Source organism: Silene latifolia, chromosome 4 (genome assembly GCF_048544455.1).
Source record: "Silene latifolia isolate original U9 population chromosome 4, ASM4854445v1, whole genome shotgun sequence".
Classification (NCBI taxonomy): Eukaryota; Viridiplantae; Streptophyta; class Magnoliopsida; order Caryophyllales; family Caryophyllaceae; genus Silene; species Silene latifolia.
In genome coordinates this window covers 2,378,450-2,393,118 of record NC_133529.1, presented here as the reverse complement: position 1 = coordinate 2,393,118, position 14,669 = coordinate 2,378,450, and the positions used below count along the sequence as shown (strand labels likewise).

General features: G+C 31.1%; 1 long non-coding RNA gene across 1 annotated transcript; it reads left to right on the top strand.

Moving 5' to 3' along the window:
* Positions 1-969: 969 nt before the first annotated feature.
* Positions 970-2,044, top strand: LOC141652534 (uncharacterized). The gene is made up of 2 exons (XR_012547218.1): positions 970-1,081; positions 1,603-2,044. It is a non-coding gene; the product is annotated as an uncharacterized LOC141652534 (long non-coding RNA).
* Positions 2,045-14,669: the final 12,625 nt, after the last annotated feature.

Below are 14,669 nucleotides of genomic sequence, written 5' to 3'. Positions count from 1 at the left end.
TTTGTGTCAATTACTGTTTAATCTTTGGTGGTACATATTGTAATTACTAATTAGTAATGCTTAATGGCTTTACAGCGAAAGAAAATTTTTCATCTGCTACAATTATGCTCTCATGCCAACCCATATGCGACATGAATTTCTCAGATTTGTTGCCGAAAACCTGAGTGGTTCATATCCTCCCGACTATTTCCCCATTCTGAGAAGTGTTTGTGAGGACTATGAGAAAGTTTCACTACTACAAATGGGCACTTAGGCCACGGCTAAATTCGTGGTGCAAGTGCTAAATTTCCGTGGCCAAATCATTTTGCCATGGGAATACCTACCGTGACGCAACTGGCCGTGGCAAAGAAATAGCCACGGGAAAAACAAGAACATGGCTATTATTGAATTTTTGGCCACGGATTCTCTCGTGGCTAATAACTCCCGTGGCCAAAAAATAATTCTCATGGCAAACAATATATATGAAAATTAAATAAACAAAACGTAAAATAATTTGTTTTTTTTTTTCTCAATAGATATTTTATCATATATGGAACCGTGACAATCTAGGTACTTGTTTCGCTAGTTAACTTGATTTATTTGACGTTAACATGTTTTCACCAATCATGTCGGAGAGGCTTCCCAGGAGGCCACCCATCCCAACACTACTCTTACCTGAGCACGCTTAACCATAGAGTTCTTTTGATGTGTTATCGAAATTGAAAGTTAACTTTATTGATATAATTAGCGCTTTGAATCCTTTTAAGTTTATTTTTTTTCTTTCAAAATTTATCTTTAATACTATTTAATTACAAAATGTTACATGATTTACAATTTTTTGCGAGAAAAACATTATTTTGGCCAAAACAATCAAATTTTTGATGTTAACCTCCCGACTATAATTTTGACGTCATTTTTTTTGGCTGAAGTCAGCAAAACCGTTTTCTCCAAAAAGTAAACTTAATCCCGTTTTCCTAACATTTTTACTGGGGAAGCGTCCCTCTTTACTGGAGAACGACTTCCGAAGATCATCTTGTTCTCTCTGATGAACTCGAGACTGTGAAAAAAGCCTGTGGGAGATCATTTGCGCTCTTTCCTAAAGGTACTAGCATTTGCAATATCCTAACTCACATACTCCCTCCATACGAGACCAATGGTAACACTTACCTAATACGGCTGTACCACACCAATGGTAACATTCCTTATTTGGCCCACAACATTACCAAGTTATCCTTATACCCATTTGATATTTACACAAAATGCCATTACATACCCCACCTATTTTTTTCCTCTTTACCCTTGCTTTTACCGTCTTTTTGTAAAAACCCATTTTTTACCATGTTACCATTGGTCTGGTATGGAGGGAGTAGTATTTACTTAGTTGCATTTATGCCTTTTTGCAACGGAGTTTGCCAAGTCTCGAGTGGGACACCTTTACCTCTATTTACCGTTCCCTTGTTTTAATGCTTTCGCAGAGCGATTGATGTTAGACGAGTAAGACGACACAATCACTTAGGGATTTAGGACTACTGCTTTGTCGGCCATAGAACTAGTCTTCCAACTACATCCTATATTTTTCGCTCCATCTGACATCAGTACCATGTCTTTATCCCTTGCCATCAGGATGTTTCTTTACTTCATCTGTTGGTCTGAAAAGTTACGAGTATCCTCGTAGAGAACTGAAGGCAGCTCCATGGGTGGACGATTCAGGTCAAGCATGTGGTGCAACCTTCACGGTTGATGAAGAGCCTAAGAAGAATACCACCCACCTGGGTTCAAGTTTTGGGATGCCCAGGGTTGATAGCGATGTTGATTGGTCAAACAAAATCTGAGCGGTATTTCTCTTACGAGACATTTATCCTTCACAAGCTGACTCATATATCCAACTAATAATCGTACTATATATCAAGCGGTCTCACCATAGATCGCGTGAGACTGTCTCATTTGAGATTTTGTTATTTTATATTCCGTATTGGGTTGTTCATATTTGTAATCATAAACTTTGTTTGGAAACCTGAGCATTTTGCATATTTTTGCCCAGATTGTCAAAATTCTGTTGCCTTGATCACTTGATGAGCTGAAATTCAATTCTGCTTATAATTTGGAGCGTTAAATGAAACAAATAACGGAAATTTCCCATTGTACCCCTTAATTTTTTCAGATTTCCCATGGTACCATAAAAATGAAAAGCAGGGGTACCATGGGAAATCTGACAAAATTAAGGGGTACCACCGAATATTTTCGGTATTTTTTTTTTGAGGAAAAAAATTTCCGTAATTATTAATTATTAATTTGTTGTCACATCATCAAAACTTAAACTTCATTTAACAACTGTTACATTAGGGGTACCATGGGCACAAAAATGGAACCTCAAGGATACCATAGGCAGATTTTTAAAAATATGGGTACCATGGAAAATCTGACAAAATTAAGGGGTACCATGAAAAATTTCCGAACAAATAATTAATACCCCCTATTTCAAGTTCAAGTCAGTTTAGATTTTTCAGATCAGTTTATCGAGTTTGGTTCTCTTACAACTTGACTGATCGTCTAATGATAACTATCGAGTCTTGCACGGCTCATCAGGAGAAACGCCACTTGAGGCCAACCATGTTCCCTCCCCCTCTCGCCTCTCAGCCTCTGAGGCACGGTGGTTCACTTAGTTCACAACCTCTAATTTGCTACTCAGTTATTCAATTAGATCACTGGATCTTATTTGGTACTTCATTGTTTCCAGTTAGGCTCCGTTTGTCACGACACTTCAGGTAGCTTATTTGACAAAAAATTCAGCTACCTGATTTTTTTGCAAATGTTTGGCAAGTAGCTTATTTGGTCAAATAAGGTAACCTGAAATGAAATGCTACTTCAGGTAGCATTTGAGAAATCAGGTACCTGAAATGACTTATTTTTCATTTTGTACCCCTTTATTCTATAATATTAAATAATTTTTATATCCTTTTACTTCATTTTACCAAAATCAGCTACCTTTTCAGTTAGTTTGCCAAACACATTTTTATATAATCAGTTATCTTATCAGCTCCTAATTTTCAGCTACCTTTTCAGGTAGTTTTGCCAAACAGAGCCTTAGTCTTAGAGACTATTTACCTTAATATTGTGTAGAACGGATACCAACGGCATAAAACATGCCCTCATAAATGTTAAAACATAATTATAGGAAAATTCCGTTTACAATCTTATCTATATAAATTCAGAAGACAATACTCATTGTACATCGTGCCACGTCATAAATGCATTTTTTTTTTGGAAAATCCAGGTTATGGTGGGACCCATGAGTGTGCAACATATTTAATTTTTCAGATATCCGTCTTTTCGAACATGCGCTAAATTCCGTGTCGCAACAAATTATATAAAATAATCTTATGGAATACTTCTTCGAATTAATATTATGATAAAATTCTATACAATCCGTGTAAAGAAAATGCATAACATTTACGCAAAATTAATTACAAATGCGAGTAATGTGATTAAATTACATAATTTTTGAAACAAAATTACACAATAAAATTACAGAAGGAATTACAGTTATATACGGGTTCGAACATACAACGGAAATGAATTACAAAAATGAATTACATATGTTAAAGTTGATTATTAGATTATATTTCTTTTATCCGAATGTAAAGTTTTTTATGTATGCAATTTTTATTTACAAGAGTAGATTACGTTATTTCCTTATAAATCAGTGCATGTGAACACATGTTTGTAACAAATTTAAACATTAATTATGTACATCGTTGATTTAGACCAATTAGATAGGTACAATACAAATGCAAAAACAAATATACATCAAAAAACATTCATTCTGGCCCAAATACATACCCGTGCAATTCTGCACGGGTTTAAAACTAGTATACTTGTATAAGATCATCTTACACAAGTATTTGTGCACGGTATATGACCTCTGGCTATATTGGATTTCATCAGCTTTGGGCTTCGAGATAGTGGGCCGAATTTGGGTTGTATACTTATGGTACATGAATATGTTCGATCAATAAAAATGCAAATCATGTTTTATTTTTGTAGCTTGACCAAGGATGACTAATTTTTTTTTGACAAAGGATGACTATAATTTTTTTTTTCTAACAATATATACTATAAATTAGTATGCTATATTTTGTTAGAAATCATTTTTCAAAAATAATTAGCAAATATCAAGTCAGATATTTAAACAACGGTTTTTCTAACGTGTGCCCTAAGAACACATATTAATAAGCCTAATAGGGACAAATTTGCAAGAGATTATCATTAATTATGATAAATTAAGTTTATAATTGCATTTTCGATAAGACTATCTTGCAAAATTTTTCCTATTAGACTTATTAATGTGTGTTCTTAGGGCACACGTTACAAAATGAGGTTTACGATAAACACGCCACTTCGCAAAGTGTGTAAAATGAGGAAACAAGCCAATTGATTGACATGTTCTTGTTGTATTCTATTTACCAATCGTCTATCCTTTAACAAACAATGTACTTATTAGATTTTTCTTCGTTATAAAGAGTCATAGTCGATTTGTTGTTGGTGAATTATCGTCATAAAACTCATAATATTAATAACTTTATCGCTTAAACTAACTGATATTCTGCGATTCATTAATTCGGAACATGATCCGTCGTTTGCAAGATTCTTGTAGATTAGTAGGGAAGCATTATGCTATCTAAGATCATTGTCTTGGTGTTTAAGAACAAGAAATTAAACTGTTAATTACTAAATGTACAATATATATATTCCACATTAAAATATTCCAAAAGAATTATTTTCCAACTTTTTTGGCTTTTTCTCATGTACTTTATTCTCTATCTAAGATTCCCAAGATTCCATATATGCAACTAGTTTTAGGCCCGTGCAAAAATATGCACGGGTATATTTCATGTAATAATAAAATAACACAATATGATGTTTATAATAATAATAATATAATATTTTATAATTATGCCCGTGCGGATAGAATTTTACGGGATTTAATATTTAAAAACTTGAATAAATAAGGTACTAAAAAATTTATCATTTGAAAAATTTAAATAGTTTTAAAACTCTTGCATTTACATATATAAGAACTTTATTCAAACTAAAATCAGAAATATTAGAAGAATTAATGAAATGAAGAAAATAATGTACATATATACCGTAAACACAGAAAATGCAAAGAAGGGGAGGAATGTCAATGGCAGTGGGCTCCGGAGCCACAAATGCGATTTTGGTGAATATATTTTAACATGGATGAACATGAAAATAAACGACAATATTAGACCTGTTAAAATATGACCCGATTTTTTTAGGGTCAAACACCCGTAAATCTTGACCCGCGACCCAAAATGACCCTGAATCCGAAATGACATGTTATTCTAAGATCGAAAATCGACCCAACCCGTTCGACCCGATGGGTCAAAAATAAATGAAGAATATTATTAAAAAATTAATATTTTTATTTTATATTCCAAATAATTAATATAAAATATAGTATATTATTTTTATATTTTTAATTAAAAAATTTATTTAAACGTCAATTTTATATCATTAAATAATAAAATAATTATTAAAATAATGAATATAATATTATTAATATTAAATATAATTTAATTTTAAAAATTGTTTTTCGGCTGGAAAATGGTAAAATCAAAGACGTCATAAACTTTTATCTAATCCGTATTCTGACCCTAATCCGACTCAAGACACGTATAACTCGACCTGTAAGGTCCGACTCGAGACCCGATCCGTTTGACAGGTCTACACGACATTATTGTCCACTACGGTAAAATAAAAAATGCAAAAGATATAAAGCACAAGCAAACCAAATAAGCCCAAATTAAAATATGGACCAACAATATTACTTATCTAGGAGATTCCTAACCTATAAGCTCACACTTAGGTCGCCTCACTCATTCATGACTCCATCTCACATTCTCACCTCATCTCCCCATCTTGTTCTTTTTTTTTCCCTAAATTTCTACATCCTTTTTTTGGTTTTTGCAATAAAAACTCTCTCCACATCCTCAGATCATTTAATCTTTCATCCCTCATATTACTCAACTTAAACAACCTTTTTCATCTCTTCTCATTTAATGCATAAAAAAGCTTTTCGATAGACCAAATTAACAATTCTATTTAAAACTATAGGATCAGAATTGAAGTTTGAAGTTAATTATTAAAGAAAACAATTAGAAGAAATTCTTGTATGCATGCTCCAAAACTTATATTGAATTTTTTTATATTCACTTGCATGTATTTTAAAGTGTATATATTTTTTTTCAATTTTTATAAACTTTATATCGGTAATTTAAAATTTATTTATTTTTATTGTCGTTCTATATTTTGAAGTGGTTGTAAATATTTTTTTTGGGTATTTTGTAAATTTGTTTCCATTGTACTGTATCTACCTCTAATACAAAGATAAAAGATGCATTTTCATAAATTGTAGATTTACCTAAATCTTAATACTTCATACAATATCTATATTTGAAATAATTTGTCAATTTTTGGGTTTGTAGTGCATTTCATAGATTTAATCTCATTATTATTTTTAATTTTTAATTTATTTTTATAATAAATAATTGAAATTCTAATATTTTTAATTTCTTTTTTTTTGTAGCTAATCAATTAGATCTGATGATAATTGTCTTTTTAAAAAAAAAACATAAATTATGAAATTGAATTTGTTCACAATAGTAATTGAAGCCCAAAAATTTCATATTCTGTTTTTTGTACTAAATCTCATCGATTTATGATTTTTTAAATTTTTAAATATTTTAGTTATGTTCATTTAGTAATTTTACAGATCTATTTATTTTTTTTTATCTTGTTGTTTAGCACATAAAAATATGCCAGATTTCCCTTTTTTATGCATGTACTATGTTTTAGTTTATGATTTGATGTAAATTAAAATATTTTAATATATGCATAGTGAAATTCTGAAAAAGGGAATGAGAGAAATTAAATAACTGAAAGTGAATGTGGTGGATTGATTTGAGGAGAGAGACTAATTAATTGTTATATAAATCATGGCGGAGTCCACATGCAAAATATATCGATAAATTCAGCAACCAATTAGAAGTCACGAAAAAACCTAGCTTTTATACTAGGTAGATGTCCAAAAATTAAATCTCATAAGTCACATTTGCGCAGCCATAAGCATTAAGAAATTAATAAATAATAACTATCCATTTTTTTTTTTTTTTGAGTCCTCTAGAAATAAATTTATACATAAACCTTACCAATTATATTGGGATGTGCTTTTTCACATACGGATTTTACTCTTTCACATACGCTTTTTACGATTTTACCCTTGTCATTTTCTTTTACCTCACCCACCCAAACTAATTAGCCATCCCTTTCCTCCCCACCCATCGACAACCACCACCTTCTCAGCCAGCAAACACAGCCAACCCGGCAACCACCCTCATCAAAACACCAACCGGCCATCACCAATCAGACCCGCCGACGCGCCACCACCGATGACGAACGTACATATAACAATACAGTAACTATGTGCGCTTGAAACAAGAAAAAAGTTACAAAAATGAAAATGGGAAATCGCCTTTACTGGCAATCAATGACATTAATTCACAAGAAATAATGGATAAAAAGTTGCTTTGGTGTGTTGAGGAAGGCACCACGTGCCATTGTCAAATGAAGTATGTGCATTGGATATTCGATTAAGATATTACAATGCAAGTGTGCCACCATTCACACTCGTCGCCCGCGCCGCCAACCGTTTATCATCATCACCCACCATTAATGAACGAACAATTCAAGAGTACGTCGAGATTCAAGAACCTTGAATTTGTTCGATCTCTAAATTGTTCTTTACTGAGTTTCTTCAGATTGATTGATAATGAACTAAACATATTCATTTCACTAATCGATAAACCTAATAATTTTAAGGATATATATTAATAATTGATAAACAACTAAATTACTTCAATAATTGAAAAATTAAGAATCATATATTATGTGCAATTAGATTCGATTTTAGGGAAAAAGGTGAATGTAACTTGTAAGAGGTAATTTGTTTAGGTTAGAAAAAAAGGGTACAATATGGAAAAACAATGAAAAAGTGTATGTGAAAGAGTAAAATTCGTATGTGAAAAAGTAATTCCGATTATATTCTACGTCCGATTCTTTGGAATTGCCCCACTTTTAAAGACGTGTGAAGGTTATTGTATTATTTAAATAGGACAATTCCTAAGAATCGGATTGGAGGGATTGAGCGAATACCATGCATATAGGACTACAGTGTACAAACAATGCAACACAGGAATAATAAACTTAGTAAGCAACTCCATCATGTACAAGTGTACAACAATGTCAATGATGTTATACTATCAGGTCAATTAAGATGTTAACTATAGCTAGTGTATATATATTCCGTATATATATGTACGTCTTCTATTCATTTCATTTCCATACGTTTAATATTTGTTGAAATCTCTCACATATTTTGAACAAACGTATGAAAATGAAATGAATAACAGAAATACATTAACCAACTTCAATTTTGGCTTATCCATGCTAACATACAAATTTTGTTTTGTTTAGTTGGAGGACCCTTATTTAATACAAGATTATATTTGAGAATGCAAGTGTTTTAGACCAGATATATTAACAATAAAAATAAAATATACAATTTACATTTAAACCAGATCCTCATCTTCATAGACAATGAGGCAAACTGCATATACATTAACTAATCAATTACTTTTTCTGTCACAATCATTTATTATTTATTTTTTATTAGAATATTTCTCAGGTAGAATTAATTAGTTTAAGAAATAATTGGGACGAAGGAAGTACAAATTAAACGTACCTTCGACAGGCTAGCTAATTTGCATATAAATTTGTCTTGGGGAATTTGATCAGTGATCCCATCAACAGGTGAAGATGTCAGCATGATCTAATTTTACCCTAATAATTATATTGATAATCCAAGAGGTAAATTGAGATCATGCTGGCAGCTTCATCTACTAGTGGTTCACATTATTACAACATGTATGTATATATGTATCATTGCATATGTTATGTTTATTTATATGCATGTGTTCATGCATAATCTCAAGAGCTATAGATGGAGAAAGAAGAGATTATAGAGAGAACTGTATGTAAGAGGACTAGACATATATGGTGTATTTATAGGGAAAAGAAGTGAAGAATGATGAGGGTATTTCTAGGGTTAAGCACTCACATATCCATGTGTAATATTTAGGAGCAGAGCCAGAAATGAAGTTTTGGGTAACAAACTTTTTTCTTATAGATTAATATCTTTCCTAATGCTTTTTCAGATAGCAAAAATCGATTATTTTAACTATTTTTTGTAATTTGGGGTAGCGGGTGCTCCCTGCCCGGCTGCCCCTCTAAGACATTGGTACCATATAACAAAATTTTGGATTTACGGAATTTCTTTGTATTTATTTGAGTTAAAAGGTTAGTTATTTTCGTGTTTTAAATTATACTCCGTATGATAGAAAAAATTGACTTACTAAATTATTCGAGACATATATAATAATGTGAAGTTAAGTCAATACAAAGATAATACTACATTAATCATTTTCAAAAAAAAAAAAAAGTTAATTTCTTCAACCATCAATATCATCTTAAATAGGAGTAGGACAAAAACACATAATATAAATGTGAAAAATATAGGCAATAGGGTACACTATTATGCATTTGTTCCATGTAGAAGTAGAGTAAGGTATCTCAACCTAACAATATGATCATGTGACTCCATACGTCTCAATGCAAGTCGGTTGATTCCAAGTGTTATTATATCTATATGATGGACATAAATTTACGCAAGTGTTTAGAAAATAATGTCAAATGGTTAAACGACGCTTAGAATGAAGCTAAGCAGTGGCAGAGTCAGGATTTGAACTCGACGAAGTCCAACTAATTTAACCGGGGTGCAGTGAATAATTAATTGTATAAGAAAATTCAAAAAAAAAAAATTGAAAATTTTATCTTAAAACTGACTCGTAGAATTTTTAACCTGTGAATTGAAAAATGTAAGTTCATTTTAAACTTTATAGAATTTATCACGTTGTTCTGTAATGTATTATTGTCTTACTAGTCTAGATCCCGCGCGACTGCGCGGTTTTGTAGATATGCATATTAGAGAATATAATAATTATAGTATTTAACTTCAATTGACATTTAATTATAAAATTTACTATTAGTAATGTTTTGTATTAAGAGGTAGAAAAGAGAAGGTTCAACACTTTTACTACGTATAAGATTACCGATGTTACTACTGAAACTATTTTGTTAACTTTGTTTTTAAAAATATCATTATATCCACTAAAGACGGAAAATAAACGTTAAGTAATGAGTAATGACGTTAATATTACAATCAGATAAGATACGCGTTGTAATAAATATATTTATATGTTAAATTAAAAAAGTAATCAAAATTTAAATGATTACATAGTATGGAGTAGAGGTAGATATCAAGTTAAAGTTTAAGAATAAATAAATTATACGTAAACTTTTCGTTTTAGAAGTAAACAATTTATGAATACTCTTAACTTGTAGTACGTTTGTATCAAAAGACGGAGTTGTAGAATTAGTTAGAAAGTGTTTGCTTAAAAAGTGTTCGTGATTAATCGTGACAATCATATTTATTTTTAAAAATAATAGTAGTAAAATATTTATATCACATCATAAATATATTAAGTATATGCAAGTTGAAAAAATATTATCTCCTTTTTAGACTTATAGAATTATTTTTTGTATGGAATTAATCAATAGGGCTCCGTTAAAGATATGATGTAATGAAGCCTAAAGCCCAATATACAGAAAGACATTTAGGCGGGAAAATTTTAGAATCTCTTATTCTTTTAGTATTAGAGGGATTTAACACAAAAACTAATCAAAGAAATATTTTCTTTAAATAACAAATTGGTATCCATTTATTGTAGATGCGTGATTAAACATTTCGATGATAAAGTTAAGGTTCTTTTATACCTTAAATCACCCTTTCTTTTTCGAACTTTTGTTTTGATTCCTTTGGTGGGATTTGGGAAGATGGAACCAATGGATGGATGCAATGTCATAGCTTCCCCCACATAATCAATTGTATCAAACAAATGGGAAGATAATAAGTTGGGAGTAAGAAAGGTTCTCCAAATTGTTAGCTTCAAATGGCTTATGCACACATCATGAGATTGATTCACTTTAGAGTGCATCCAAATTCTAAATACCATTCTTTTCTTATTCCCATTTCCCTAAACTAAATAACTTGTCCATTAAGATTTGGCCAATATTCTAGCTTATAGATAAATAACTAAATAACACATCATGAGATTGATTCACTTTAGAGTCGCACAAATTTTCATTTAAGACGGATCAGTTAGCTACCATTTTTATAGATAAGAGAAAACCAAAATGCCTAAATATTAGTAAAAGACTTATCTTTATCAGTACAAATGGCATGTATTTGACCTGTTTTAATCTTAAGACGGATATATCTGTCTTAAGAAAGACTTATTGGAGTAGTTAATTGTACCATAACATTTGTGATAATGAATTGATTGATTGCATTAGATATGATAAGATATTTTTTTGGAAGTTTACTTTCATAACTATATTTATATCGATAATAAATAAAGACAATGTCAATAAAGTTTTAATCTAAAAGAGGAGGATGACTGACTAATTTATTTCATACTATCTCTCAAAATATATGAGATTATGAAATGTATACTCATATTAAAGTTGATTTTTTTTTTTTTTTTTCAAACTTAATAGTATAGATTCATTTTTATAATGTTTGAATATAATTAATATATTTTTGTTAAAATTAGAGTCAAAAACTCACTTTAAAAAACAAAACCATCACAAAAAGTAATTATTTTATACACAGTTTTCCTTCCATTAGTATTTTTTTATTTTCCGATTTCATGTCTTTTTTGGTAGGTTTCCCGGTAACTAATTATCCTTATTAGTTTAGCATTAGTTTTGATAGGTTCGGTTGAGGTTGGTGGTTTGAAAAAGGCAACGGCCAACGGAGGTGGTAGGCTAGCTAGCTAGATAGGGTGTTCAAGTGGTGATAGTTGGGGACTTGGGTAGGATGTCTAACTTAAGCAAAAAATGCATTGTCTTAATGAATTATCCCATTTACAAGTTTCATGAACTATCATATATTCAAATTATCTTTAGAGCCAAAAAATTTGTACCCTTTTATTCTAGGGAAATTTCCCATTGTACTCCTTAATTTTGTCATATTTTTCATGGTACTCCTACTTTTAAGAATCTGCCCATAATACCCTTGATGTTTCATTTTCGTGCCCATGGCACCCCTTAGTGCAATAATTAGTAGGGATACCACGGGAAATCTCAAGGGTACCATGGGCTCGAAAATGGGTAATAAAAATAAAAGTTTGAACATTAAGGGTACCATGGGCTCGAAAATGGAACCTCAAGGGTGCCATGGGCAAATTCTTAAAAGTAGGGATACCACGGAAAATCGGACAAAATTAAAGGATACCATGAGAAATTTCCGTTTATTTTATTACGCTTCGCTCTATTGGAAAGTACATAGAAATTGGGTAAAATGATCTTTCATTAAGTTATTGAAAACCATATTTTTTATATCCCTTTATATGTTTTTCGTAACTCTCTTGTTCTTTATCGCGGCTTAATATGACTCTTTCTTTTTGGACACATTTTCTTGATATAAAAATACTCCTTTTATCGTATATCGTGACCATTTTCATCATTATATCATTTTTTTTATCATATGTACCTACAATATTTTATTACTTCTGATATCATTTTTTTTTTCCAATTGTAAAATGGTCTCTCAATAATTTAATGAGAAACTGTTTCTCAAGACATCGTGAAACATTTAAAAACAACTTATTTGTTGCTAACACAGGGGTACGATAAGGCACCATACATTCAAACCCTCTTACCTCATAATTTGCATAATTTGCAGAAGACATCGAGACACTAAATCCTGTTCGTATAAGTGATCGAGTCCAAGTAAAATGGAAAGAACAGTGTCAAATGCAGGGATAATATAATTAATAACAATACATTGAAACAATTTCATAACTTGCTCAAAAGATAATGTACTATGATCGAAAAGAAACCAAAACACGTCGTAGAATAGTAAATTGAAATAGTAGTAGAGCAATTTGCGGAGAAAACATAATCATATGATGTCTGAATATTACGGTATCTATTACTACTTGTAACTTTTAGGAAACGTGAAATTATGCAAGACAAAAAACCCTAGCTTTAAGTACATTTGACCCTTTATATTATAATATCAATATCATTGTACCATTTACAAATAGTTTGCCATGTTCTTCATTCATGCTATGTTCTTCTAGCTAGAATAGGGCATGGAAGAGATTAGTTGGAGTCTTGGAGATAACAAAGAAGTAAAGGACGATAAGTTCAGTGGTGGAATCATAATTTAAAATTATCGGGGACGAAAAACTATAGCAGGAATAAACGGTAGTGTTATAAGGTAGCCTTGAAAAAATTCAAAAATTTAAACTATAAATTTCGAAGTTTTGATCCAACTCCGAAGGTGCAGTTCATAGATTATACTTTAGATATAGTACACCTGTTTGTGTAATTCCTGCGTTTTATAATAAAGTTTTGAACTTTGTTTTAAAGATTATGACTTATGAGTTTTACTTTAAAAAGTCTGAGCTCATTTATTTAGTTAAACATTAAACTAAAAAAATTACATAGCTAAAAAACTATTCATATAAATTCAGTTAATTTTGAGTTTTGACATCAAAAAATTAAAATGTAACTTATATAAACATTAACAGCTCGGAAAAAAATACATGTAAACTCAATTACTAAAAAGATTCGCCATTGTTAGCTAGTTGGCTCACTCCACCACTAGATAGATTCCTATGTAGAACATGAAGTTTTCCTCAAAAGAAATGCCTAAAAAGTTCAAGGAATTGAGATTATGGAATTTAGAAAGAAAAAACCCAAGTAAAAGACGACAAAAAGGGAATTGATTCACCCAAAAATATACATATGCAATGATTTTGAAAAGACCTAGACCCATGCAAGCTAAGCAAAGAGCAAAATTCAATCATAGTTGATTTGATGGTTTTCTGGATTCGACACCAATAAGCTAAAATCCCAAATCCCTAAACTAATACACATGCTATTGAGCGTACATCCTACTCCTCATGACAAATTCTTGTTTAAGACGGGTAATCTGTAACTTAACATGGATTAAATAATCACAAATTCTCATTGAAGACATGACATATCCGTCACAAGGTGAAGACGGATACCATTTTACCTCACAAAGTACCCACTTTTTCTCTCTCTGCAACACTATTCATGTGGTCCCCTTTCTCCACTAACCCATTTTGTTACCATTTTATCTCACAAAATATCCGTCACAAATGGTAACCCGTCACAAAGGAGAGCAATTGTTAAATAATATAAATAAGATCGATGAAAACATAATGTATATAGTAGAGAAAAGCAAAAGATATGTCTTTAATATTCGAGTAGATGGTATTCCCGTTTTAATGTTAAGACGGACATCTCTGTTTAAAGGCAGACTAACCGACGCATCATACATAATCAAGGCCTCAAGGGAATGCAAAAGAGTACAATTAATTGTGTTTACTAAGTCTCCGCAAACGGCAGAAGCAGATTTACAATAGCAGATAACGTTAGCAGAATATGGTTGA